The 17,169-nt window shown below is 53.0% G+C and overlaps 26 non-coding genes and 2 pseudogenes across 26 annotated transcripts; all 28 read right to left on the minus strand.

The window, feature by feature from the left end:
• Positions 1-232: 232 nt before the first annotated feature.
• On the minus strand, positions 233-351 carry LOC148804900 (5S ribosomal RNA). The gene has a single exon (XR_016090522.1). It is a non-coding gene; the product is annotated as a 5S ribosomal RNA (ribosomal RNA).
• A 537-nt stretch (positions 352-888) lies between these two features.
• Positions 889-1,007, minus strand: LOC148804901 (5S ribosomal RNA). Its single transcript, XR_016090681.1, has one exon. It is a non-coding gene; the product is annotated as a 5S ribosomal RNA (ribosomal RNA).
• A 456-nt stretch (positions 1,008-1,463) lies between these two features.
• LOC148804902 (5S ribosomal RNA) lies at positions 1,464-1,582 on the minus strand. The gene has a single exon (XR_016090523.1). It is a non-coding gene; the product is annotated as a 5S ribosomal RNA (ribosomal RNA).
• A 537-nt stretch (positions 1,583-2,119) lies between these two features.
• LOC148804903 (5S ribosomal RNA) lies at positions 2,120-2,238 on the minus strand. Its single transcript, XR_016090524.1, has one exon. It is a non-coding gene; the product is annotated as a 5S ribosomal RNA (ribosomal RNA).
• A 456-nt stretch (positions 2,239-2,694) lies between these two features.
• Positions 2,695-2,813, minus strand: LOC148804904 (5S ribosomal RNA). Its single transcript, XR_016090525.1, has one exon. It is a non-coding gene; the product is annotated as a 5S ribosomal RNA (ribosomal RNA).
• Positions 2,814-3,269: 456 nt separating this feature from the next.
• LOC148804905 (5S ribosomal RNA) lies at positions 3,270-3,388 on the minus strand. Its single transcript, XR_016090527.1, has one exon. It is a non-coding gene; the product is annotated as a 5S ribosomal RNA (ribosomal RNA).
• A 456-nt stretch (positions 3,389-3,844) lies between these two features.
• Positions 3,845-3,973, minus strand: LOC148804906 (5S ribosomal RNA; annotated as a pseudogene).
• Positions 3,974-4,429: 456 nt separating this feature from the next.
• Positions 4,430-4,548, minus strand: LOC148804907 (5S ribosomal RNA). The gene has a single exon (XR_016090528.1). It is a non-coding gene; the product is annotated as a 5S ribosomal RNA (ribosomal RNA).
• A 537-nt stretch (positions 4,549-5,085) lies between these two features.
• On the minus strand, positions 5,086-5,204 carry LOC148804908 (5S ribosomal RNA). Its single transcript, XR_016090529.1, has one exon. It is a non-coding gene; the product is annotated as a 5S ribosomal RNA (ribosomal RNA).
• A 537-nt stretch (positions 5,205-5,741) lies between these two features.
• LOC148804909 (5S ribosomal RNA) lies at positions 5,742-5,860 on the minus strand (annotated as a pseudogene).
• Positions 5,861-6,316: 456 nt separating this feature from the next.
• On the minus strand, positions 6,317-6,435 carry LOC148804910 (5S ribosomal RNA). Its single transcript, XR_016090530.1, has one exon. It is a non-coding gene; the product is annotated as a 5S ribosomal RNA (ribosomal RNA).
• A 537-nt stretch (positions 6,436-6,972) lies between these two features.
• LOC148804911 (5S ribosomal RNA) lies at positions 6,973-7,091 on the minus strand. The gene has a single exon (XR_016090531.1). It is a non-coding gene; the product is annotated as a 5S ribosomal RNA (ribosomal RNA).
• Positions 7,092-7,628: 537 nt separating this feature from the next.
• Positions 7,629-7,747, minus strand: LOC148804912 (5S ribosomal RNA). Its single transcript, XR_016090532.1, has one exon. It is a non-coding gene; the product is annotated as a 5S ribosomal RNA (ribosomal RNA).
• A 456-nt stretch (positions 7,748-8,203) lies between these two features.
• On the minus strand, positions 8,204-8,322 carry LOC148804913 (5S ribosomal RNA). Its single transcript, XR_016090533.1, has one exon. It is a non-coding gene; the product is annotated as a 5S ribosomal RNA (ribosomal RNA).
• Positions 8,323-8,778: 456 nt separating this feature from the next.
• LOC148804914 (5S ribosomal RNA) lies at positions 8,779-8,897 on the minus strand. The gene has a single exon (XR_016090534.1). It is a non-coding gene; the product is annotated as a 5S ribosomal RNA (ribosomal RNA).
• A 456-nt stretch (positions 8,898-9,353) lies between these two features.
• LOC148804915 (5S ribosomal RNA) lies at positions 9,354-9,472 on the minus strand. The gene has a single exon (XR_016090535.1). It is a non-coding gene; the product is annotated as a 5S ribosomal RNA (ribosomal RNA).
• A 456-nt stretch (positions 9,473-9,928) lies between these two features.
• Positions 9,929-10,047, minus strand: LOC148804916 (5S ribosomal RNA). Its single transcript, XR_016090536.1, has one exon. It is a non-coding gene; the product is annotated as a 5S ribosomal RNA (ribosomal RNA).
• A 537-nt stretch (positions 10,048-10,584) lies between these two features.
• Positions 10,585-10,703, minus strand: LOC148804917 (5S ribosomal RNA). The gene has a single exon (XR_016090538.1). It is a non-coding gene; the product is annotated as a 5S ribosomal RNA (ribosomal RNA).
• Positions 10,704-11,159: 456 nt separating this feature from the next.
• Positions 11,160-11,278, minus strand: LOC148804918 (5S ribosomal RNA). Its single transcript, XR_016090539.1, has one exon. It is a non-coding gene; the product is annotated as a 5S ribosomal RNA (ribosomal RNA).
• A 537-nt stretch (positions 11,279-11,815) lies between these two features.
• On the minus strand, positions 11,816-11,934 carry LOC148804919 (5S ribosomal RNA). The gene has a single exon (XR_016090540.1). It is a non-coding gene; the product is annotated as a 5S ribosomal RNA (ribosomal RNA).
• Positions 11,935-12,390: 456 nt separating this feature from the next.
• LOC148804920 (5S ribosomal RNA) lies at positions 12,391-12,509 on the minus strand. Its single transcript, XR_016090541.1, has one exon. It is a non-coding gene; the product is annotated as a 5S ribosomal RNA (ribosomal RNA).
• Positions 12,510-13,046: 537 nt separating this feature from the next.
• On the minus strand, positions 13,047-13,165 carry LOC148804921 (5S ribosomal RNA). The gene has a single exon (XR_016090542.1). It is a non-coding gene; the product is annotated as a 5S ribosomal RNA (ribosomal RNA).
• Positions 13,166-13,621: 456 nt separating this feature from the next.
• On the minus strand, positions 13,622-13,740 carry LOC148804922 (5S ribosomal RNA). Its single transcript, XR_016090543.1, has one exon. It is a non-coding gene; the product is annotated as a 5S ribosomal RNA (ribosomal RNA).
• Positions 13,741-14,277: 537 nt separating this feature from the next.
• Positions 14,278-14,396, minus strand: LOC148804923 (5S ribosomal RNA). Its single transcript, XR_016090544.1, has one exon. It is a non-coding gene; the product is annotated as a 5S ribosomal RNA (ribosomal RNA).
• Positions 14,397-14,933: 537 nt separating this feature from the next.
• On the minus strand, positions 14,934-15,052 carry LOC148804924 (5S ribosomal RNA). The gene has a single exon (XR_016090683.1). It is a non-coding gene; the product is annotated as a 5S ribosomal RNA (ribosomal RNA).
• A 537-nt stretch (positions 15,053-15,589) lies between these two features.
• On the minus strand, positions 15,590-15,708 carry LOC148804925 (5S ribosomal RNA). The gene has a single exon (XR_016090545.1). It is a non-coding gene; the product is annotated as a 5S ribosomal RNA (ribosomal RNA).
• A 537-nt stretch (positions 15,709-16,245) lies between these two features.
• Positions 16,246-16,364, minus strand: LOC148804926 (5S ribosomal RNA). Its single transcript, XR_016090546.1, has one exon. It is a non-coding gene; the product is annotated as a 5S ribosomal RNA (ribosomal RNA).
• Positions 16,365-16,901: 537 nt separating this feature from the next.
• On the minus strand, positions 16,902-17,020 carry LOC148804927 (5S ribosomal RNA). The gene has a single exon (XR_016090547.1). It is a non-coding gene; the product is annotated as a 5S ribosomal RNA (ribosomal RNA).
• Between the last annotated feature and the right edge of the window lie 149 nt (positions 17,021-17,169).

The following is a 17,169-nucleotide window of genomic DNA, read 5'->3' on the forward strand; positions in this document are numbered from 1 at the left end:
ACAAGTCTCCACAGCCGAAGCGCTGTGTCTCTTTTCAGCTGGCGATAAACCTTTCCTCGATCCTTTGCGGACTTGTAAAACTGTTCATGATCAGAATAAAAAACGCTCACGCTAATACACAAGCACCCGTGTCTCGCCAAAGCTGACAAATAAACAGACGGACAAGCCGCACTGCACGTGTGAACAGGGGAATGAGCGAGCGAGCGGGGATAGGGCGCCTCCTGCGCTTAAAAGCTTACAGCACCTGGTATTCCCAGGCGGTCTCCCATCCAAGTACTAACCAGGCCCATCCCTGTTTAGCTTCCGAGATCAGACGAGATCAGGCGTGCTCAAGGGGGTGTGGCCGTAAGCGAGAGCAAGGCTCGCTGGCACCCTTCTTATAGAGAGGACAGCTCCGTCACCTCTTTTACGACGCTGCTTTTTTTCCCTTGCGTTTTTCTCTTCTTCCCACGTTCTCTCTCTTCACTGCCTTCGTCCCCGCTCTATTTCACTTCAGCCTTTCACTCTTGCTTCCTTCCAATGAGGACGGAGCTGCGGGAGAAAGGGCGCTATAGAGGATCGCTGTGGAGAGCTGCTGCTGTGCTTTGACATCTGAGCTCTGTGGAAAACGATCTCAATACAATTCTGAAAAACGCGACTCCCCGAACGCCAGCCGAACAAGTCTCCACAGCCGAAGCGCTGTGTCTCTTTTCAGCTGGCGATAAACCTTTCCTCGATCCTTTGCGGACTTGTAAAACTGTTCATGATCAGAATAAAAAACGCTCACGCTAATACACAAGCACCCGTGTCTCGCCAAAGCTGACAAATAAACAGACGGACAAGCCGCACTGCACGTGTGAACAGGGGAATGAGCGAGCGAGCGGGGATAGGGCGCCTCCTGCGCTTAAAAGCTTACAGCACCTGGTATTCCCAGGCGGTCTCCCATCCAAGTACTAACCAGGCCCATCCCTGTTTAGCTTCCGAGATCAGACGAGATCAGGCGTGCTCAAGGGGGTGTGGCCGCAAGCGAGAGCCAGGCTCGCTGGCACCCTTCTTATAGAGAGGACAGCTCCGTCACCTCTTTTACGACGCTGCTTTTTTCTTGCTTCCTTCCAATGAGGACGGAGCTGCGGGAGAAAGGGCGCTATAGAGGATCGCTGTGGAGAGCTGCTGCTGTGCTTTGACATCTGAGCTCTGTGGAAAACGATCTCAATACAATTCTGAAAAACGCGACTCCCCGAACGCCAGCCGAACAAGTCTCCACAGCCGAAGCGCTGTGTCTCTTTTCAGCTGGCGATAAACCTTTCCTCGATCCTTTGCGGACTTGTAAAACTGTTCATGATCAGAATAAAAAACGCTCACGCTAATACACAAGCACCCGTGTCTCGCCAAAGCTGACAAATAAACAGACGGACAAGCCGCACTGCACGTGTGAACAGGGGAATGAGCGAGCGAGCGGGGATAGGGCGCCTCCTGCGCTTAAAAGCTTACAGCACCTGGTATTCCCAGGCGGTCTCCCATCCAAGTACTAACCAGGCCCATCCCTGTTTAGCTTCCGAGATCAGACGAGATCAGGCGTGCTCAAGGGGGTGTGGCCGTAAGCGAGAGCAAGGCTCGCTGGCACCCTTCTTATAGAGAGGACAGCTCCGTCACCTCTTTTACGACGCTGCTTTTTTTCCCTTGCGTTTTTCTCTTCTTCCCACGTTCTCTCTCTTCACTGCCTTCGTCCCCGCTCTATTTCACTTCAGCCTTTCACTCTTGCTTCCTTCCAATGAGGACGGAGCTGCGGGAGAAAGGGCGCTATAGAGGATCGCTGTGGAGAGCTGCTGCTGTGCTTTGACATCTGAGCTCTGTGGAAAACGATCTCAATACAATTCTGAAAAACGCGACTCCCCGAACGCCAGCCGAACAAGTCTCCACAGCCGAAGCGCTGTGTCTCTTTTCAGCTGGCGATAAACCTTTCCTCGATCCTTTGCGGACTTGTAAAACTGTTCATGATCAGAATAAAAAACGCTCACGCTAATACACAAGCACCCGTGTCTCGCCAAAGCTGACAAATAAACAGACGGACAAGCCGCACTGCACGTGTGAACAGGGGAATGAGCGAGCGAGCGGGGATAGGGCGCCTCCTGCGCTTAAAAGCTTACAGCACCTGGTATTCCCAGGCGGTCTCCCATCCAAGTACTAACCAGGCCCATCCCTGTTTAGCTTCCGAGATCAGACGAGATCAGGCGTGCTCAAGGGGGTGTGGCCGTAAGCGAGAGCAAGGCTCGCTGGCACCCTTCTTATAGAGAGGACAGCTCCGTCACCTCTTTTACGACGCTGCTTTTTTCTTGCTTCCTTCCAATGAGGACGGAGCTGCGGGAGAAAGGGCGCTATAGAGGATCGCTGTGGAGAGCTGCTGCTGTGCTTTGACATCTGAGCTCTGTGGAAAACGATCTCAATACAATTCTGAAAAACGCGACTCCCCGAACGCCAGCCGAACAAGTCTCCACAGCCGAAGCGCTGTGTCTCTTTTCAGCTGGCGATAAACCTTTCCTCGATCCTTTGCGGACTTGTAAAACTGTTCATGATCAGAATAAAAAACGCTCACGCTAATACACAAGCACCCGTGTCTCGCCAAAGCTGACAAATAAACAGACGGACAAGCCGCACTGCACGTGTGAACAGGGGAATGAGCGAGCGAGCGGGGATAGGGCGCCTCCTGCGCTTAAAAGCTTACAGCACCTGGTATTCCCAGGCGGTCTCCCATCCAAGTACTAACCAGGCCCATCCCTGTTTAGCTTCCGAGATCAGACGAGATCAGGCGTGCTCAAGGGGGTGTGGCCGTAAGCGAGAGCAAGGCTCGCTGGCACCCTTCTTATAGAGAGGACAGCTCCGTCACCTCTTTTACGACGCTGCTTTTTTCTTGCTTCCTTCCAATGAGGACGGAGCTGCGGGAGAAAGGGCGCTATAGAGGATCGCTGTGGAGAGCTGCTGCTGTGCTTTGACATCTGAGCTCTGTGGAAAACGATCTCAATACAATTCTGAAAAACGCGACTCCCCGAACGCCAGCCGAACAAGTCTCCACAGCCGAAGCGCTGTGTCTCTTTTCAGCTGGCGATAAACCTTTCCTCGATCCTTTGCGGACTTGTAAAACTGTTCATGATCAGAATAAAAAACGCTCACGCTAATACACAAGCACCCGTGTCTCGCCAAAGCTGACAAATAAACAGACGGACAAGCCGCACTGCACGTGTGAACAGGGGAATGAGCGAGCGAGCGGGGATAGGGCGCCTCCTGCGCTTAAAAGCTTACAGCACCTGGTATTCCCAGGCGGTCTCCCATCCAAGTACTAACCAGGCCCATCCCTGTTTAGCTTCCGAGATCAGACGAGATCAGGCGTGCTCAAGGGGGTGTGGCCGTAAGCGAGAGCAAGGCTCGCTGGCACCCTTCTTATAGAGAGGACAGCTCCGTCACCTCTTTTACGACGCTGCTTTTTTCTTGCTTCCTTCCAATGAGGACGGAGCTGCGGGAGAAAGGGCGCTATAGAGGATCGCTGTGGAGAGCTGCTGCTGTGCTTTGACATCTGAGCTCTGTGGAAAACGATCTCAATACAATTCTGAAAAACGCGACTCCCCGAACGCCAGCCGAACAAGTCTCCACAGCCGAAGCGCTGTGTCTCTTTTCAGCTGGCGATAAACCTTTCCTCGATCCTTTGCGGACTTGTAAAACTGTTCATGATCAGAATAAAAAACGCTCACGCTAATACACAAGCACCCGTGTCTCGCCAAAGCTGACAAATAAACAGACGGACAAGCCGCACTGCACGTGTGAACAGGGGAATGAGCGAGCGAGCGGGGATAGGGCGCCTCCTGCGCTTAAAAGCTTACAGCACCTGGTATTCCCAGGCGGTCTCCCATCCAAGTACTAACCAGGCCCATCCCTGTTTAGCTTCCGAGATCAGACGAGATCAGACGAGATCAGGCGTGCTCAAGGGGGTGTGGCCGTAAGCGAGAGCAAGGCTCGCTGGCACCCTTCTTATAGAGAGGACAGCTCCGTCACCTCTTTTACGACGCTGCTTTTTTCTTGCTTCCTTCCAATGAGGACGGAGCTGCGGGAGAAAGGGCGCTATAGAGGATCGCTGTGGAGAGCTGCTGCTGTGCTTTGACATCTGAGCTCTGTGGAAAACGATCTCAATACAATTCTGAAAAACGCGACTCCCCGAACGCCAGCCGAACAAGTCTCCACAGCCGAAGCGCTGTGTCTCTTTTCAGCTGGCGATAAACCTTTCCTCGATCCTTTGCGGACTTGTAAAACTGTTCATGATCAGAATAAAAAACGCTCACGCTAATACACAAGCACCCGTGTCTCGCCAAAGCTGACAAATAAACAGACGGACAAGCCGCACTGCACGTGTGAACAGGGGAATGAGCGAGCGAGCGGGGATAGGGCGCCTCCTGCGCTTAAAAGCTTACAGCACCTGGTATTCCCAGGCGGTCTCCCATCCAAGTACTAACCAGGCCCATCCCTGTTTAGCTTCCGAGATCAGACGAGATCAGGCGTGCTCAAGGGGGTGTGGCCGTAAGCGAGAGCAAGGCTCGCTGGCACCCTTCTTATAGAGAGGACAGCTCCGTCACCTCTTTTACGACGCTGCTTTTTTTCCCTTGCGTTTTTCTCTTCTTCCCACGTTCTCTCTCTTCACTGCCTTCGTCCCCGCTCTATTTCACTTCAGCCTTTCACTCTTGCTTCCTTCCAATGAGGACGGAGCTGCGGGAGAAAGGGCGCTATAGAGGATCGCTGTGGAGAGCTGCTGCTGTGCTTTGACATCTGAGCTCTGTGGAAAACGATCTCAATACAATTCTGAAAAACGCGACTCCCCGAACGCCAGCCGAACAAGTCTCCACAGCCGAAGCGCTGTGTCTCTTTTCAGCTGGCGATAAACCTTTCCTCGATCCTTTGCGGACTTGTAAAACTGTTCATGATCAGAATAAAAAACGCTCACGCTAATACACAAGCACCCGTGTCTCGCCAAAGCTGACAAATAAACAGACGGACAAGCCGCACTGCACGTGTGAACAGGGGAATGAGCGAGCGAGCGGGGATAGGGCGCCTCCTGCGCTTAAAAGCTTACAGCACCTGGTATTCCCAGGCGGTCTCCCATCCAAGTACTAACCAGGCCCATCCCTGTTTAGCTTCCGAGATCAGACGAGATCAGGCGTGCTCAAGGGGGTGTGGCCGTAAGCGAGAGCAAGGCTCGCTGGCACCCTTCTTATAGAGAGGACAGCTCCGTCACCTCTTTTACGACGCTGCTTTTTTTCCCTTGCGTTTTTCTCTTCTTCCCACGTTCTCTCTCTTCACTGCCTTCGTCCCCGCTCTATTTCACTTCAGCCTTTCACTCTTGCTTCCTTCCAATGAGGACGGAGCTGCGGGAGAAAGGGCGCTATAGAGGATCGCTGTGGAGAGCTGCTGCTGTGCTTTGACATCTGAGCTCTGTGGAAAACGATCTCAATACAATTCTGAAAAACGCGACTCCCCGAACGCCAGCCGAACAAGTCTCCACAGCCGAAGCGCTGTGTCTCTTTTCAGCTGGCGATAAACCTTTCCTCGATCCTTTGCGGACTTGTAAAACTGTTCATGATCAGAATAAAAAACGCTCACGCTAATACACAAGCACCCGTGTCTCGCCAAAGCTGACAAATAAACAGACGGACAAGCCGCACTGCACGTGTGAACAGGGGAATGAGCGAGCGAGCGGGGATAGGGCGCCTCCTGCGCTTAAAAGCTTACAGCACCTGGTATTCCCAGGCGGTCTCCCATCCAAGTACTAACCAGGACCATCCCTGTTTAGCTTCCGAGATCAGACGAGATCAGGCGTGCTCAAGGGGGTGTGGCCGTAAGCGAGAGCAAGGCTCGCTGGCACCCTTCTTATAGAGAGGACAGCTCCGTCACCTCTTTTACGACGCTGCTTTTTTCTTGCTTCCTTCCAATGAGGACGGAGCTGCGGGAGAAAGGGCGCTATAGAGGATCGCTGTGGAGAGCTGCTGCTGTGCTTTGACATCTGAGCTCTGTGGAAAACGATCTCAATACAATTCTGAAAAACGCGACTCCCCGAACGCCAGCCGAACAAGTCTCCACAGCCGAAGCGCTGTGTCTCTTTTCAGCTGGCGATAAACCTTTCCTCGATCCTTTGCGGACTTGTAAAACTGTTCATGATCAGAATAAAAAACGCTCACGCTAATACACAAGCACCCGTGTCTCGCCAAAGCTGACAAATAAACAGACGGACAAGCCGCACTGCACGTGTGAACAGGGGAATGAGCGAGCGAGCGGGGATAGGGCGCCTCCTGCGCTTAAAAGCTTACAGCACCTGGTATTCCCAGGCGGTCTCCCATCCAAGTACTAACCAGGCCCATCCCTGTTTAGCTTCCGAGATCAGACGAGATCAGGCGTGCTCAAGGGGGTGTGGCCGTAAGCGAGAGCAAGGCTCGCTGGCACCCTTCTTATAGAGAGGACAGCTCCGTCACCTCTTTTACGACGCTGCTTTTTTTCCCTTGCGTTTTTCTCTTCTTCCCACGTTCTCTCTCTTCACTGCCTTCGTCCCCGCTCTATTTCACTTCAGCCTTTCACTCTTGCTTCCTTCCAATGAGGACGGAGCTGCGGGAGAAAGGGCGCTATAGAGGATCGCTGTGGAGAGCTGCTGCTGTGCTTTGACATCTGAGCTCTGTGGAAAACGATCTCAATACAATTCTGAAAAACGCGACTCCCCGAACGCCAGCCGAACAAGTCTCCACAGCCGAAGCGCTGTGTCTCTTTTCAGCTGGCGATAAACCTTTCCTCGATCCTTTGCGGACTTGTAAAACTGTTCATGATCAGAATAAAAAACGCTCACGCTAATACACAAGCACCCGTGTCTCGCCAAAGCTGACAAATAAACAGACGGACAAGCCGCACTGCACGTGTGAACAGGGGAATGAGCGAGCGAGCGGGGATAGGGCGCCTCCTGCGCTTAAAAGCTTACAGCACCTGGTATTCCCAGGCGGTCTCCCATCCAAGTACTAACCAGGCCCATCCCTGTTTAGCTTCCGAGATCAGACGAGATCAGGCGTGCTCAAGGGGGTGTGGCCGTAAGCGAGAGCAAGGCTCGCTGGCACCCTTCTTATAGAGAGGACAGCTCCGTCACCTCTTTTACGACGCTGCTTTTTTTCCCTTGCGTTTTTCTCTTCTTCCCACGTTCTCTCTCTTCACTGCCTTCGTCCCCGCTCTATTTCACTTCAGCCTTTCACTCTTGCTTCCTTCCAATGAGGACGGAGCTGCGGGAGAAAGGGCGCTATAGAGGATCGCTGTGGAGAGCTGCTGCTGTGCTTTGACATCTGAGCTCTGTGGAAAACGATCTCAATACAATTCTGAAAAACGCGACTCCCCGAACGCCAGCCGAACAAGTCTCCACAGCCGAAGCGCTGTGTCTCTTTTCAGCTGGCGATAAACCTTTCCTCGATCCTTTGCGGACTTGTAAAACTGTTCATGATCAGAATAAAAAACGCTCACGCTAATACACAAGCACCCGTGTCTCGCCAAAGCTGACAAATAAACAGACAGACAAGCCGCACTGCACGTGTGAACAGGGGAATGAGCGAGCGAGCGGGGATAGGGCGCCTCCTGCGCTTAAAAGCTTACAGCACCTGGTATTCCCAGGCGGTCTCCCATCCAAGTACTAACCAGGCCCATCCCTGTTTAGCTTCCGAGATCAGACGAGATCAGGCGTGCTCAAGGGGGTGTGGCCGTAAGCGAGAGCAAGGCTCGCTGGCACCCTTCTTATAGAGAGGACAGCTCCGTCACCTCTTTTACGACGCTGCTTTTTTCTTGCTTCCTTCCAATGAGGACGGAGCTGCGGGAGAAAGGGCGCTATAGAGGATCGCTGTGGAGAGCTGCTGCTGTGCTTTGACATCTGAGCTCTGTGGAAAACGATCTCAATACAATTCTGAAAAACGCGACTCCCCGAACGCCAGCCGAACAAGTCTCCACAGCCGAAGCGCTGTGTCTCTTTTCAGCTGGCGATAAACCTTTCCTCGATCCTTTGCGGACTTGTAAAACTGTTCATGATCAGAATAAAAAACGCTCACGCTAATACACAAGCACCCGTGTCTCGCCAAAGCTGACAAATAAACAGACGGACAAGCCGCACTGCACGTGTGAACAGGGGAATGAGCGAGCGAGCGGGGATAGGGCGCCTCCTGCGCTTAAAAGCTTACAGCACCTGGTATTCCCAGGCGGTCTCCCATCCAAGTACTAACCAGGCCCATCCCTGTTTAGCTTCCGAGATCAGACGAGATCAGGCGTGCTCAAGGGGGTGTGGCCGTAAGCGAGAGCAAGGCTCGCTGGCACCCTTCTTATAGAGAGGACAGCTCCGTCACCTCTTTTACGACGCTGCTTTTTTCTTGCTTCCTTCCAATGAGGACGGAGCTGCGGGAGAAAGGGCGCTATAGAGGATCGCTGTGGAGAGCTGCTGCTGTGCTTTGACATCTGAGCTCTGTGGAAAACGATCTCAATACAATTCTGAAAAACGCGACTCCCCGAACGCCAGCCGAACAAGTCTCCACAGCCGAAGCGCTGTGTCTCTTTTCAGCTGGCGATAAACCTTTCCTCGATCCTTTGCGGACTTGTAAAACTGTTCATGATCAGAATAAAAAACGCTCACGCTAATACACAAGCACCCGTGTCTCGCCAAAGCTGACAAATAAACAGACGGACAAGCCGCACTGCACGTGTGAACAGGGGAATGAGCGAGCGAGCGGGGATAGGGCGCCTCCTGCGCTTAAAAGCTTACAGCACCTGGTATTCCCAGGCGGTCTCCCATCCAAGTACTAACCAGGCCCATCCCTGTTTAGCTTCCGAGATCAGACGAGATCAGGCGTGCTCAAGGGGGTGTGGCCGTAAGCGAGAGCAAGGCTCGCTGGCACCCTTCTTATAGAGAGGACAGCTCCGTCACCTCTTTTACGACGCTGCTTTTTTCTTGCTTCCTTCCAATGAGGACGGAGCTGCGGGAGAAAGGGCGCTATAGAGGATCGCTGTGGAGAGCTGCTGCTGTGCTTTGACATCTGAGCTCTGTGGAAAACGATCTCAATACAATTCTGAAAAACGCGACTCCCCGAACGCCAGCCGAACAAGTCTCCACAGCCGAAGCGCTGTGTCTCTTTTCAGCTGGCGATAAACCTTTCCTCGATCCTTTGCGGACTTGTAAAACTGTTCATGATCAGAATAAAAAACGCTCACGCTAATACACAAGCACCCGTGTCTCGCCAAAGCTGACAAATAAACAGACGGACAAGCCGCACTGCACGTGTGAACAGGGGAATGAGCGAGCGAGCGGGGATAGGGCGCCTCCTGCGCTTAAAAGCTTACAGCACCTGGTATTCCCAGGCGGTCTCCCATCCAAGTACTAACCAGGCCCATCCCTGTTTAGCTTCCGAGATCAGACGAGATCAGGCGTGCTCAAGGGGGTGTGGCCGTAAGCGAGAGCAAGGCTCGCTGGCACCCTTCTTATAGAGAGGACAGCTCCGTCACCTCTTTTACGACGCTGCTTTTTTCTTGCTTCCTTCCAATGAGGACGGAGCTGCGGGAGAAAGGGCGCTATAGAGGATCGCTGTGGAGAGCTGCTGCTGTGCTTTGACATCTGAGCTCTGTGGAAAACGATCTCAATACAATTCTGAAAAACGCGACTCCCCGAACGCCAGCCGAACAAGTCTCCACAGCCGAAGCGCTGTGTCTCTTTTCAGCTGGCGATAAACCTTTCCTCGATCCTTTGCGGACTTGTAAAACTGTTCATGATCAGAATAAAAAACGCTCACGCTAATACACAAGCACCCGTGTCTCGCCAAAGCTGACAAATAAACAGACGGACAAGCCGCACTGCACGTGTGAACAGGGGAATGAGCGAGCGAGCGGGGATAGGGCGCCTCCTGCGCTTAAAAGCTTACAGCACCTGGTATTCCCAGGCGGTCTCCCATCCAAGTACTAACCAGGCCCATCCCTGTTTAGCTTCCGAGATCAGACGAGATCAGGCGTGCTCAAGGGGGTGTGGCCGTAAGCGAGAGCAAGGCTCGCTGGCACCCTTCTTATAGAGAGGACAGCTCCGTCACCTCTTTTACGACGCTGCTTTTTTTCCCTTGCGTTTTTCTCTTCTTCCCACGTTCTCTCTCTTCACTGCCTTCGTCCCCGCTCTATTTCACTTCAGCCTTTCACTCTTGCTTCCTTCCAATGAGGACGGAGCTGCGGGAGAAAGGGCGCTATAGAGGATCGCTGTGGAGAGCTGCTGCTGTGCTTTGACATCTGAGCTCTGTGGAAAACGATCTCAATACAATTCTGAAAAACGCGACTCCCCGAACGCCAGCCGAACAAGTCTCCACAGCCGAAGCGCTGTGTCTCTTTTCAGCTGGCGATAAACCTTTCCTCGATCCTTTGCGGACTTGTAAAACTGTTCATGATCAGAATAAAAAACGCTCACGCTAATACACAAGCACCCGTGTCTCGCCAAAGCTGACAAATAAACAGACGGACAAGCCGCACTGCACGTGTGAACAGGGGAATGAGCGAGCGAGCGGGGATAGGGCGCCTCCTGCGCTTAAAAGCTTACAGCACCTGGTATTCCCAGGCGGTCTCCCATCCAAGTACTAACCAGGCCCATCCCTGTTTAGCTTCCGAGATCAGACGAGATCAGGCGTGCTCAAGGGGGTGTGGCCGTAAGCGAGAGCAAGGCTCGCTGGCACCCTTCTTATAGAGAGGACAGCTCCGTCACCTCTTTTACGACGCTGCTTTTTTCTTGCTTCCTTCCAATGAGGACGGAGCTGCGGGAGAAAGGGCGCTATAGAGGATCGCTGTGGAGAGCTGCTGCTGTGCTTTGACATCTGAGCTCTGTGGAAAACGATCTCAATACAATTCTGAAAAACGCGACTCCCCGAACGCCAGCCGAACAAGTCTCCACAGCCGAAGCGCTGTGTCTCTTTTCAGCTGGCGATAAACCTTTCCTCGATCCTTTGCGGACTTGTAAAACTGTTCATGATCAGAATAAAAAACGCTCACGCTAATACACAAGCACCCGTGTCTCGCCAAAGCTGACAAATAAACAGACGGACAAGCCGCACTGCACGTGTGAACAGGGGAATGAGCGAGCGAGCGGGGATAGGGCGCCTCCTGCGCTTAAAAGCTTACAGCACCTGGTATTCCCAGGCGGTCTCCCATCCAAGTACTAACCAGGCCCATCCCTGTTTAGCTTCCGAGATCAGACGAGATCAGGCGTGCTCAAGGGGGTGTGGCCGTAAGCGAGAGCAAGGCTCGCTGGCACCCTTCTTATAGAGAGGACAGCTCCGTCACCTCTTTTACGACGCTGCTTTTTTTCCCTTGCGTTTTTCTCTTCTTCCCACGTTCTCTCTCTTCACTGCCTTCGTCCCCGCTCTATTTCACTTCAGCCTTTCACTCTTGCTTCCTTCCAATGAGGACGGAGCTGCGGGAGAAAGGGCGCTATAGAGGATCGCTGTGGAGAGCTGCTGCTGTGCTTTGACATCTGAGCTCTGTGGAAAACGATCTCAATACAATTCTGAAAAACGCGACTCCCCGAACGCCAGCCGAACAAGTCTCCACAGCCGAAGCGCTGTGTCTCTTTTCAGCTGGCGATAAACCTTTCCTCGATCCTTTGCGGACTTGTAAAACTGTTCATGATCAGAATAAAAAACGCTCACGCTAATACACAAGCACCCGTGTCTCGCCAAAGCTGACAAATAAACAGACGGACAAGCCGCACTGCACGTGTGAACAGGGGAATGAGCGAGCGAGCGGGGATAGGGCGCCTCCTGCGCTTAAAAGCTTACAGCACCTGGTATTCCCAGGCGGTCTCCCATCCAAGTACTAACCAGGCCCATCCCTGTTTAGCTTCCGAGATCAGACGAGATCAGGCGTGCTCAAGGGGGTGTGGCCGTAAGCGAGAGCAAGGCTCGCTGGCACCCTTCTTATAGAGAGGACAGCTCCGTCACCTCTTTTACGACGCTGCTTTTTTCTTGCTTCCTTCCAATGAGGACGGAGCTGCGGGAGAAAGGGCGCTATAGAGGATCGCTGTGGAGAGCTGCTGCTGTGCTTTGACATCTGAGCTCTGTGGAAAACGATCTCAATACAATTCTGAAAAACGCGACTCCCCGAACGCCAGCCGAACAAGTCTCCACAGCCGAAGCGCTGTGTCTCTTTTCAGCTGGCGATAAACCTTTCCTCGATCCTTTGCGGACTTGTAAAACTGTTCATGATCAGAATAAAAAACGCTCACGCTAATACACAAGCACCCGTGTCTCGCCAAAGCTGACAAATAAACAGACGGACAAGCCGCACTGCACGTGTGAACAGGGGAATGAGCGAGCGAGCGGGGATAGGGCGCCTCCTGCGCTTAAAAGCTTACAGCACCTGGTATTCCCAGGCGGTCTCCCATCCAAGTACTAACCAGGCCCATCCCTGTTTAGCTTCCGAGATCAGACGAGATCAGGCGTGCTCAAGGGGGTGTGGCCGTAAGCGAGAGCAAGGCTCGCTGGCACCCTTCTTATAGAGAGGACAGCTCCGTCACCTCTTTTACGACGCTGCTTTTTTTCCCTTGCGTTTTTCTCTTCTTCCCACGTTCTCTCTCTTCACTGCCTTCGTCCCCGCTCTATTTCACTTCAGCCTTTCACTCTTGCTTCCTTCCAATGAGGACGGAGCTGCGGGAGAAAGGGCGCTATAGAGGATCGCTGTGGAGAGCTGCTGCTGTGCTTTGACATCTGAGCTCTGTGGAAAACGATCTCAATACAATTCTGAAAAACGCGACTCCCCGAACGCCAGCCGAACAAGTCTCCACAGCCGAAGCGCTGTGTCTCTTTTCAGCTGGCGATAAACCTTTCCTCGATCCTTTGCGGACTTGTAAAACTGTTCATGATCAGAATAAAAAACGCTCACGCTAATACACAAGCACCCGTGTCTCGCCAAAGCTGACAAATAAACAGACGGACATGCCGCACTGCACGTGTGAACAGGGGAATGAGCGAGCGAGCGGGGATAGGGCGCCTCCTGCGCTTAAAAGCTTACAGCACCTGGTATTCCCAGGCGGTCTCCCATCCAAGTACTAACCAGGCCCATCCCTGTTTAGCTTCCGAGATCAGACGAGATCAGGCGTGCTCAAGGGGGTGTGGCCGTAAGCGAGAGCAAGGCTCGCTGGCACCCTTCTTATAGAGAGGACAGCTCCGTCACCTCTTTTACGACGCTGCTTTTTTCTTGCTTCCTTCCAATGAGGACGGAGCTGCGGGAGAAAGGGCGCTATAGAGGATCGCTGTGGAGAGCTGCTGCTGTGCTTTGACATCTGAGCTCTGTGGAAAACGATCTCAATACAATTCTGAAAAACGCGACTCCCCGAACGCCAGCCGAACAAGTCTCCACAGCCGAAGCGCTGTGTCTCTTTTCAGCTGGCGATAAACCTTTCCTCGATCCTTTGCGGACTTGTAAAACTGTTCATGATCAGAATAAAAAACGCTCACGCTAATACACAAGCACCCGTGTCTCGCCAAAGCTGACAAATAAACAGACGGACAAGCCGCACTGCACGTGTGAACAGGGGAATGAGCGAGCGAGCGGGGATAGGGCGCCTCCTGCGCTTAAAAGCTTACAGCACCTGGTATTCCCAGGCGGTCTCCCATCCAAGTACTAACCAGGCCCATCCCTGTTTAGCTTCCGAGATCAGACGAGATCAGGCGTGCTCAAGGGGGTGTGGCCGTAAGCGAGAGCAAGGCTCGCTGGCACCCTTCTTATAGAGAGGACAGCTCCGTCACCTCTTTTACGACGCTGCTTTTTTTCCCTTGCGTTTTTCTCTTCTTCCCACGTTCTCTCTCTTCACTGCCTTCGTCCCCGCTCTATTTCACTTCAGCCTTTCACTCTTGCTTCCTTCCAATGAGGACGGAGCTGCGGGAGAAAGGGCGCTATAGAGGATCGCTGTGGAGAGCTGCTGCTGTGCTTTGACATCTGAGCTCTGTGGAAAACGATCTCAATACAATTCTGAAAAACGCGACTCCCCGAACGCCAGCCGAACAAGTCTCCACAGCCGAAGCGCTGTGTCTCTTTTCAGCTGGCGATAAACCTTTCCTCGATCCTTTGCGGACTTGTAAAACTGTTCATGATCAGAATAAAAAACGCTCACGCTAATACACAAGCACCCGTGTCTCGCCAAAGCTGACAAATAAACAGACGGACAAGCCGCACTGCACGTGTGAACAGGGGAATGAGCGAGCGAGCGGGGATAGGGCGCCTCCTGCGCTTAAAAGCTTACAGCACCTGGTATTCCCAGGCGGTCTCCCATCCAAGTACTAACCAGGCCCATCCCTGTTTAGCTTCCGAGATCAGACGAGATCAGGCGTGCTCAAGGGGGTGTGGCCGTAAGCGAGAGCAAGGCTCGCTGGCACCCTTCTTATAGAGAGGACAGCTCCGTCACCTCTTTTACGACGCTGCTTTTTTTCCCTTGCGTTTTTCTCTTCTTCCCACGTTCTCTCTCTTCACTGCCTTCGTCCCCGCTCTATTTCACTTCAGCCTTTCACTCTTGCTTCCTTCCAATGAGGACGGAGCTGCGGGAGAAAGGGCGCTATAGAGGATCGCTGTGGAGAGCTGCTGCTGTGCTTTGACATCTGAGCTCTGTGGAAAACGATCTCAATACAATTCTGAAAAACGCGACTCCCCGAACGCCAGCCGAACAAGTCTCCACAGCCGAAGCGCTGTGTCTCTTTTCAGCTGGCGATAAACCTTTCCTCGATCCTTTGCGGACTTGTAAAACTGTTCATGATCAGAATAAAAAACGCTCACGCTAATACACAAGCACCCGTGTCTCGCCAAAGCTGACAAATAAACAGACGGACAAGCCGCACTGCACGTGTGAACAGGGGAATGAGCGAGCGAGCGGGGATAGGGCGCCTCCTGCGCTTAAAAGCTTACAGCACCTGGTATTCCCAGGCGGTCTCCCATCCAAGTACTAACCAGGCCCATCCCTGTTTAGCTTCCGAGATCAGACGAGATCAGGCGTGCTCAAGGGGGTGTGGCCGCAAGCGAGAGCCAGGCTCGCTGGCACCCTTCTTATAGAGAGGACAGCTCCGTCACCTCTTTTACGACGCTGCTTTTTTTCCCTTGCGTTTTTCTCTTCTTCCCACGTTCTCTCTCTTCACTGCCTTCGTCCCCGCTCTATTTCACTTCAGCCTTTCACTCTTGCTTCCTTCCAATGAGGACGGAGCTGCGGGAGAAAGGGCGCTATAGAGGATCGCTGTGGAGAGCTGCTGCTGTGCTTTGACATCTGAGCTCTGTGGAAAACGATCTCAATACAATTCTGAAAAACGCGACTCCCCGAACGCCAGCCGAACAAGTCTCCACAGCCGAAGCGCTGTGTCTCTTTTCAGCTGGCGATAAACCTTTCCTCGATCCTTTGCGGACTTGTAAAACTGTTCATGATCAGAATAAAAAACGCTCACGCTAATACACAAGCACCCGTGTCTCGCCAAAGCTGACAAATAAACAGACGGACAAGCCGCACTGCACGTGTGAACAGGGGAATGAGCGAGCGAGCGGGGATAGGGCGCCTCCTGCGCTTAAAAGCTTACAGCACCTGGTATTCCCAGGCGGTCTCCCATCCAAGTACTAACCAGGCCCATCCCTGTTTAGCTTCCGAGATCAGACGAGATCAGGCGTGCTCAAGGGGGTGTGGCCGTAAGCGAGAGCAAGGCTCGCTGGCACCCTTCTTATAGAGAGGACAGCTCCGTCACCTCTTTTACGACGCTGCTTTTTTTCCCTTGCGTTTTTCTCTTCTTCCCACGTTCTCTCTCTTCACTGCCTTCGTCCCCGCTCTATTTCACTTCAGCCTTTCACTCTTGCTTCCTTCCAATGAGGACGGAGCTGCGGGAGAAAGGGCGCTATAGAGGATCGCTGTGGAGAGCTGCTGCTGTGCTTTGACATCTGAGCTCTGTGGAAAACGATCTCAATACAATTCTGAAAAACGCGACTCCCCGAACGCCAGCCGAACAAGTCTCCACAGCCGAAGCGCTGTGTCTCTTTTCAGCTGGCGATAAACCTTTCCTCGATCCTTTGCGGACTTGTAAAACTGTTCATGATCAGAATAAAAAACGCTCACGCTAATACACAAGCACCCGTGTCTCGCCAAAGCTGACAAATAAACAGACGGACAAGCCGCACTGCACGTGTGAACAGGGGAATGAGCGAGCGAGCGGGGATAGGGCGCCTCCTGCGCTTAAAAGCTTACAGCACCTGGTATTCCCAGGCGGTCTCCCATCCAAGTACTAACCAGGCCCATCCCTGTTTAGCTTCCGAGATCAGACGAGATCAGGCGTGCTCAAGGGGGTGTGGCCGTAAGCGAGAGCAAGGCTCGCTGGCACCCTTCTTATAGAGAGGACAGCTCCGTCACCTCTTTTACGACGCTGCTTTTTTTCCCTTGCGTTTTTCTCTTCTTCCCACGTTCTCTCTCTTCACTGCCTTCGTCCCCGCTCTATTTCACTTCAGCCTTTCACTCTTGCTTCCTTCCAATGAGGACGGAGCTGCGGGAGAAAGGGCGCTATAGAGGATCGCTGTGGAGAGCTGCTGCTGTGCTTTGACATCTGAGCTCTGTGGAAAACGATCTCAATACAATTCTGAAAAACGCGACTCCCCGAACGCCAGCCGAACAAGTCTCCACAGCCGAAGCGCTGTGTCTCTTTTCAGCTGGCGATAAACCTTTCCTCGATCCTTTGCGGACTTGTAAAACTGTTCATGATCAGAATAAAAAACGCTCACGCTAATACACAAGCACCCGTGTCTCGCCAAAGCTGACAAATAAACAGACGGACAAGCCGCACTGCACGTGTGAACAGGGGAATGAGCGAGCGAGCGGGGATAGGGCGCCTCCTGCGCTTAAAAGCTTACAGCACCTGGTATTCCCAGGCGGTCTCCCATCCAAGTACTAACCAGGCCCATCCCTGTTTAGCTTCCGAGATCAGACGAGATCAGGCGTGCTCAAGGGGGTGTGGCCGTAAGCGAGAGCAAGGCTCGCTGGCACCCTTCTTATAGAGAGGACAGCTCCGTCACCTCTTTTACGACGCTGCTTTTTTCTTGCTTCCTTCCAATGAGGACGGAGCTGCGGGAGAAAGGGCGCTATAGAGGATCGCTGTGGAGAGCTGCTGCTGT

This window comes from Atractosteus spatula, unplaced genomic scaffold (assembly GCF_055471065.1).
Source record: "Atractosteus spatula isolate fAtrSpa1 unplaced genomic scaffold, fAtrSpa1.hap1 Scaffold_89, whole genome shotgun sequence".
NCBI classification, from domain to species: domain Eukaryota; kingdom Metazoa; phylum Chordata; class Actinopteri; order Semionotiformes; family Lepisosteidae; genus Atractosteus; species Atractosteus spatula.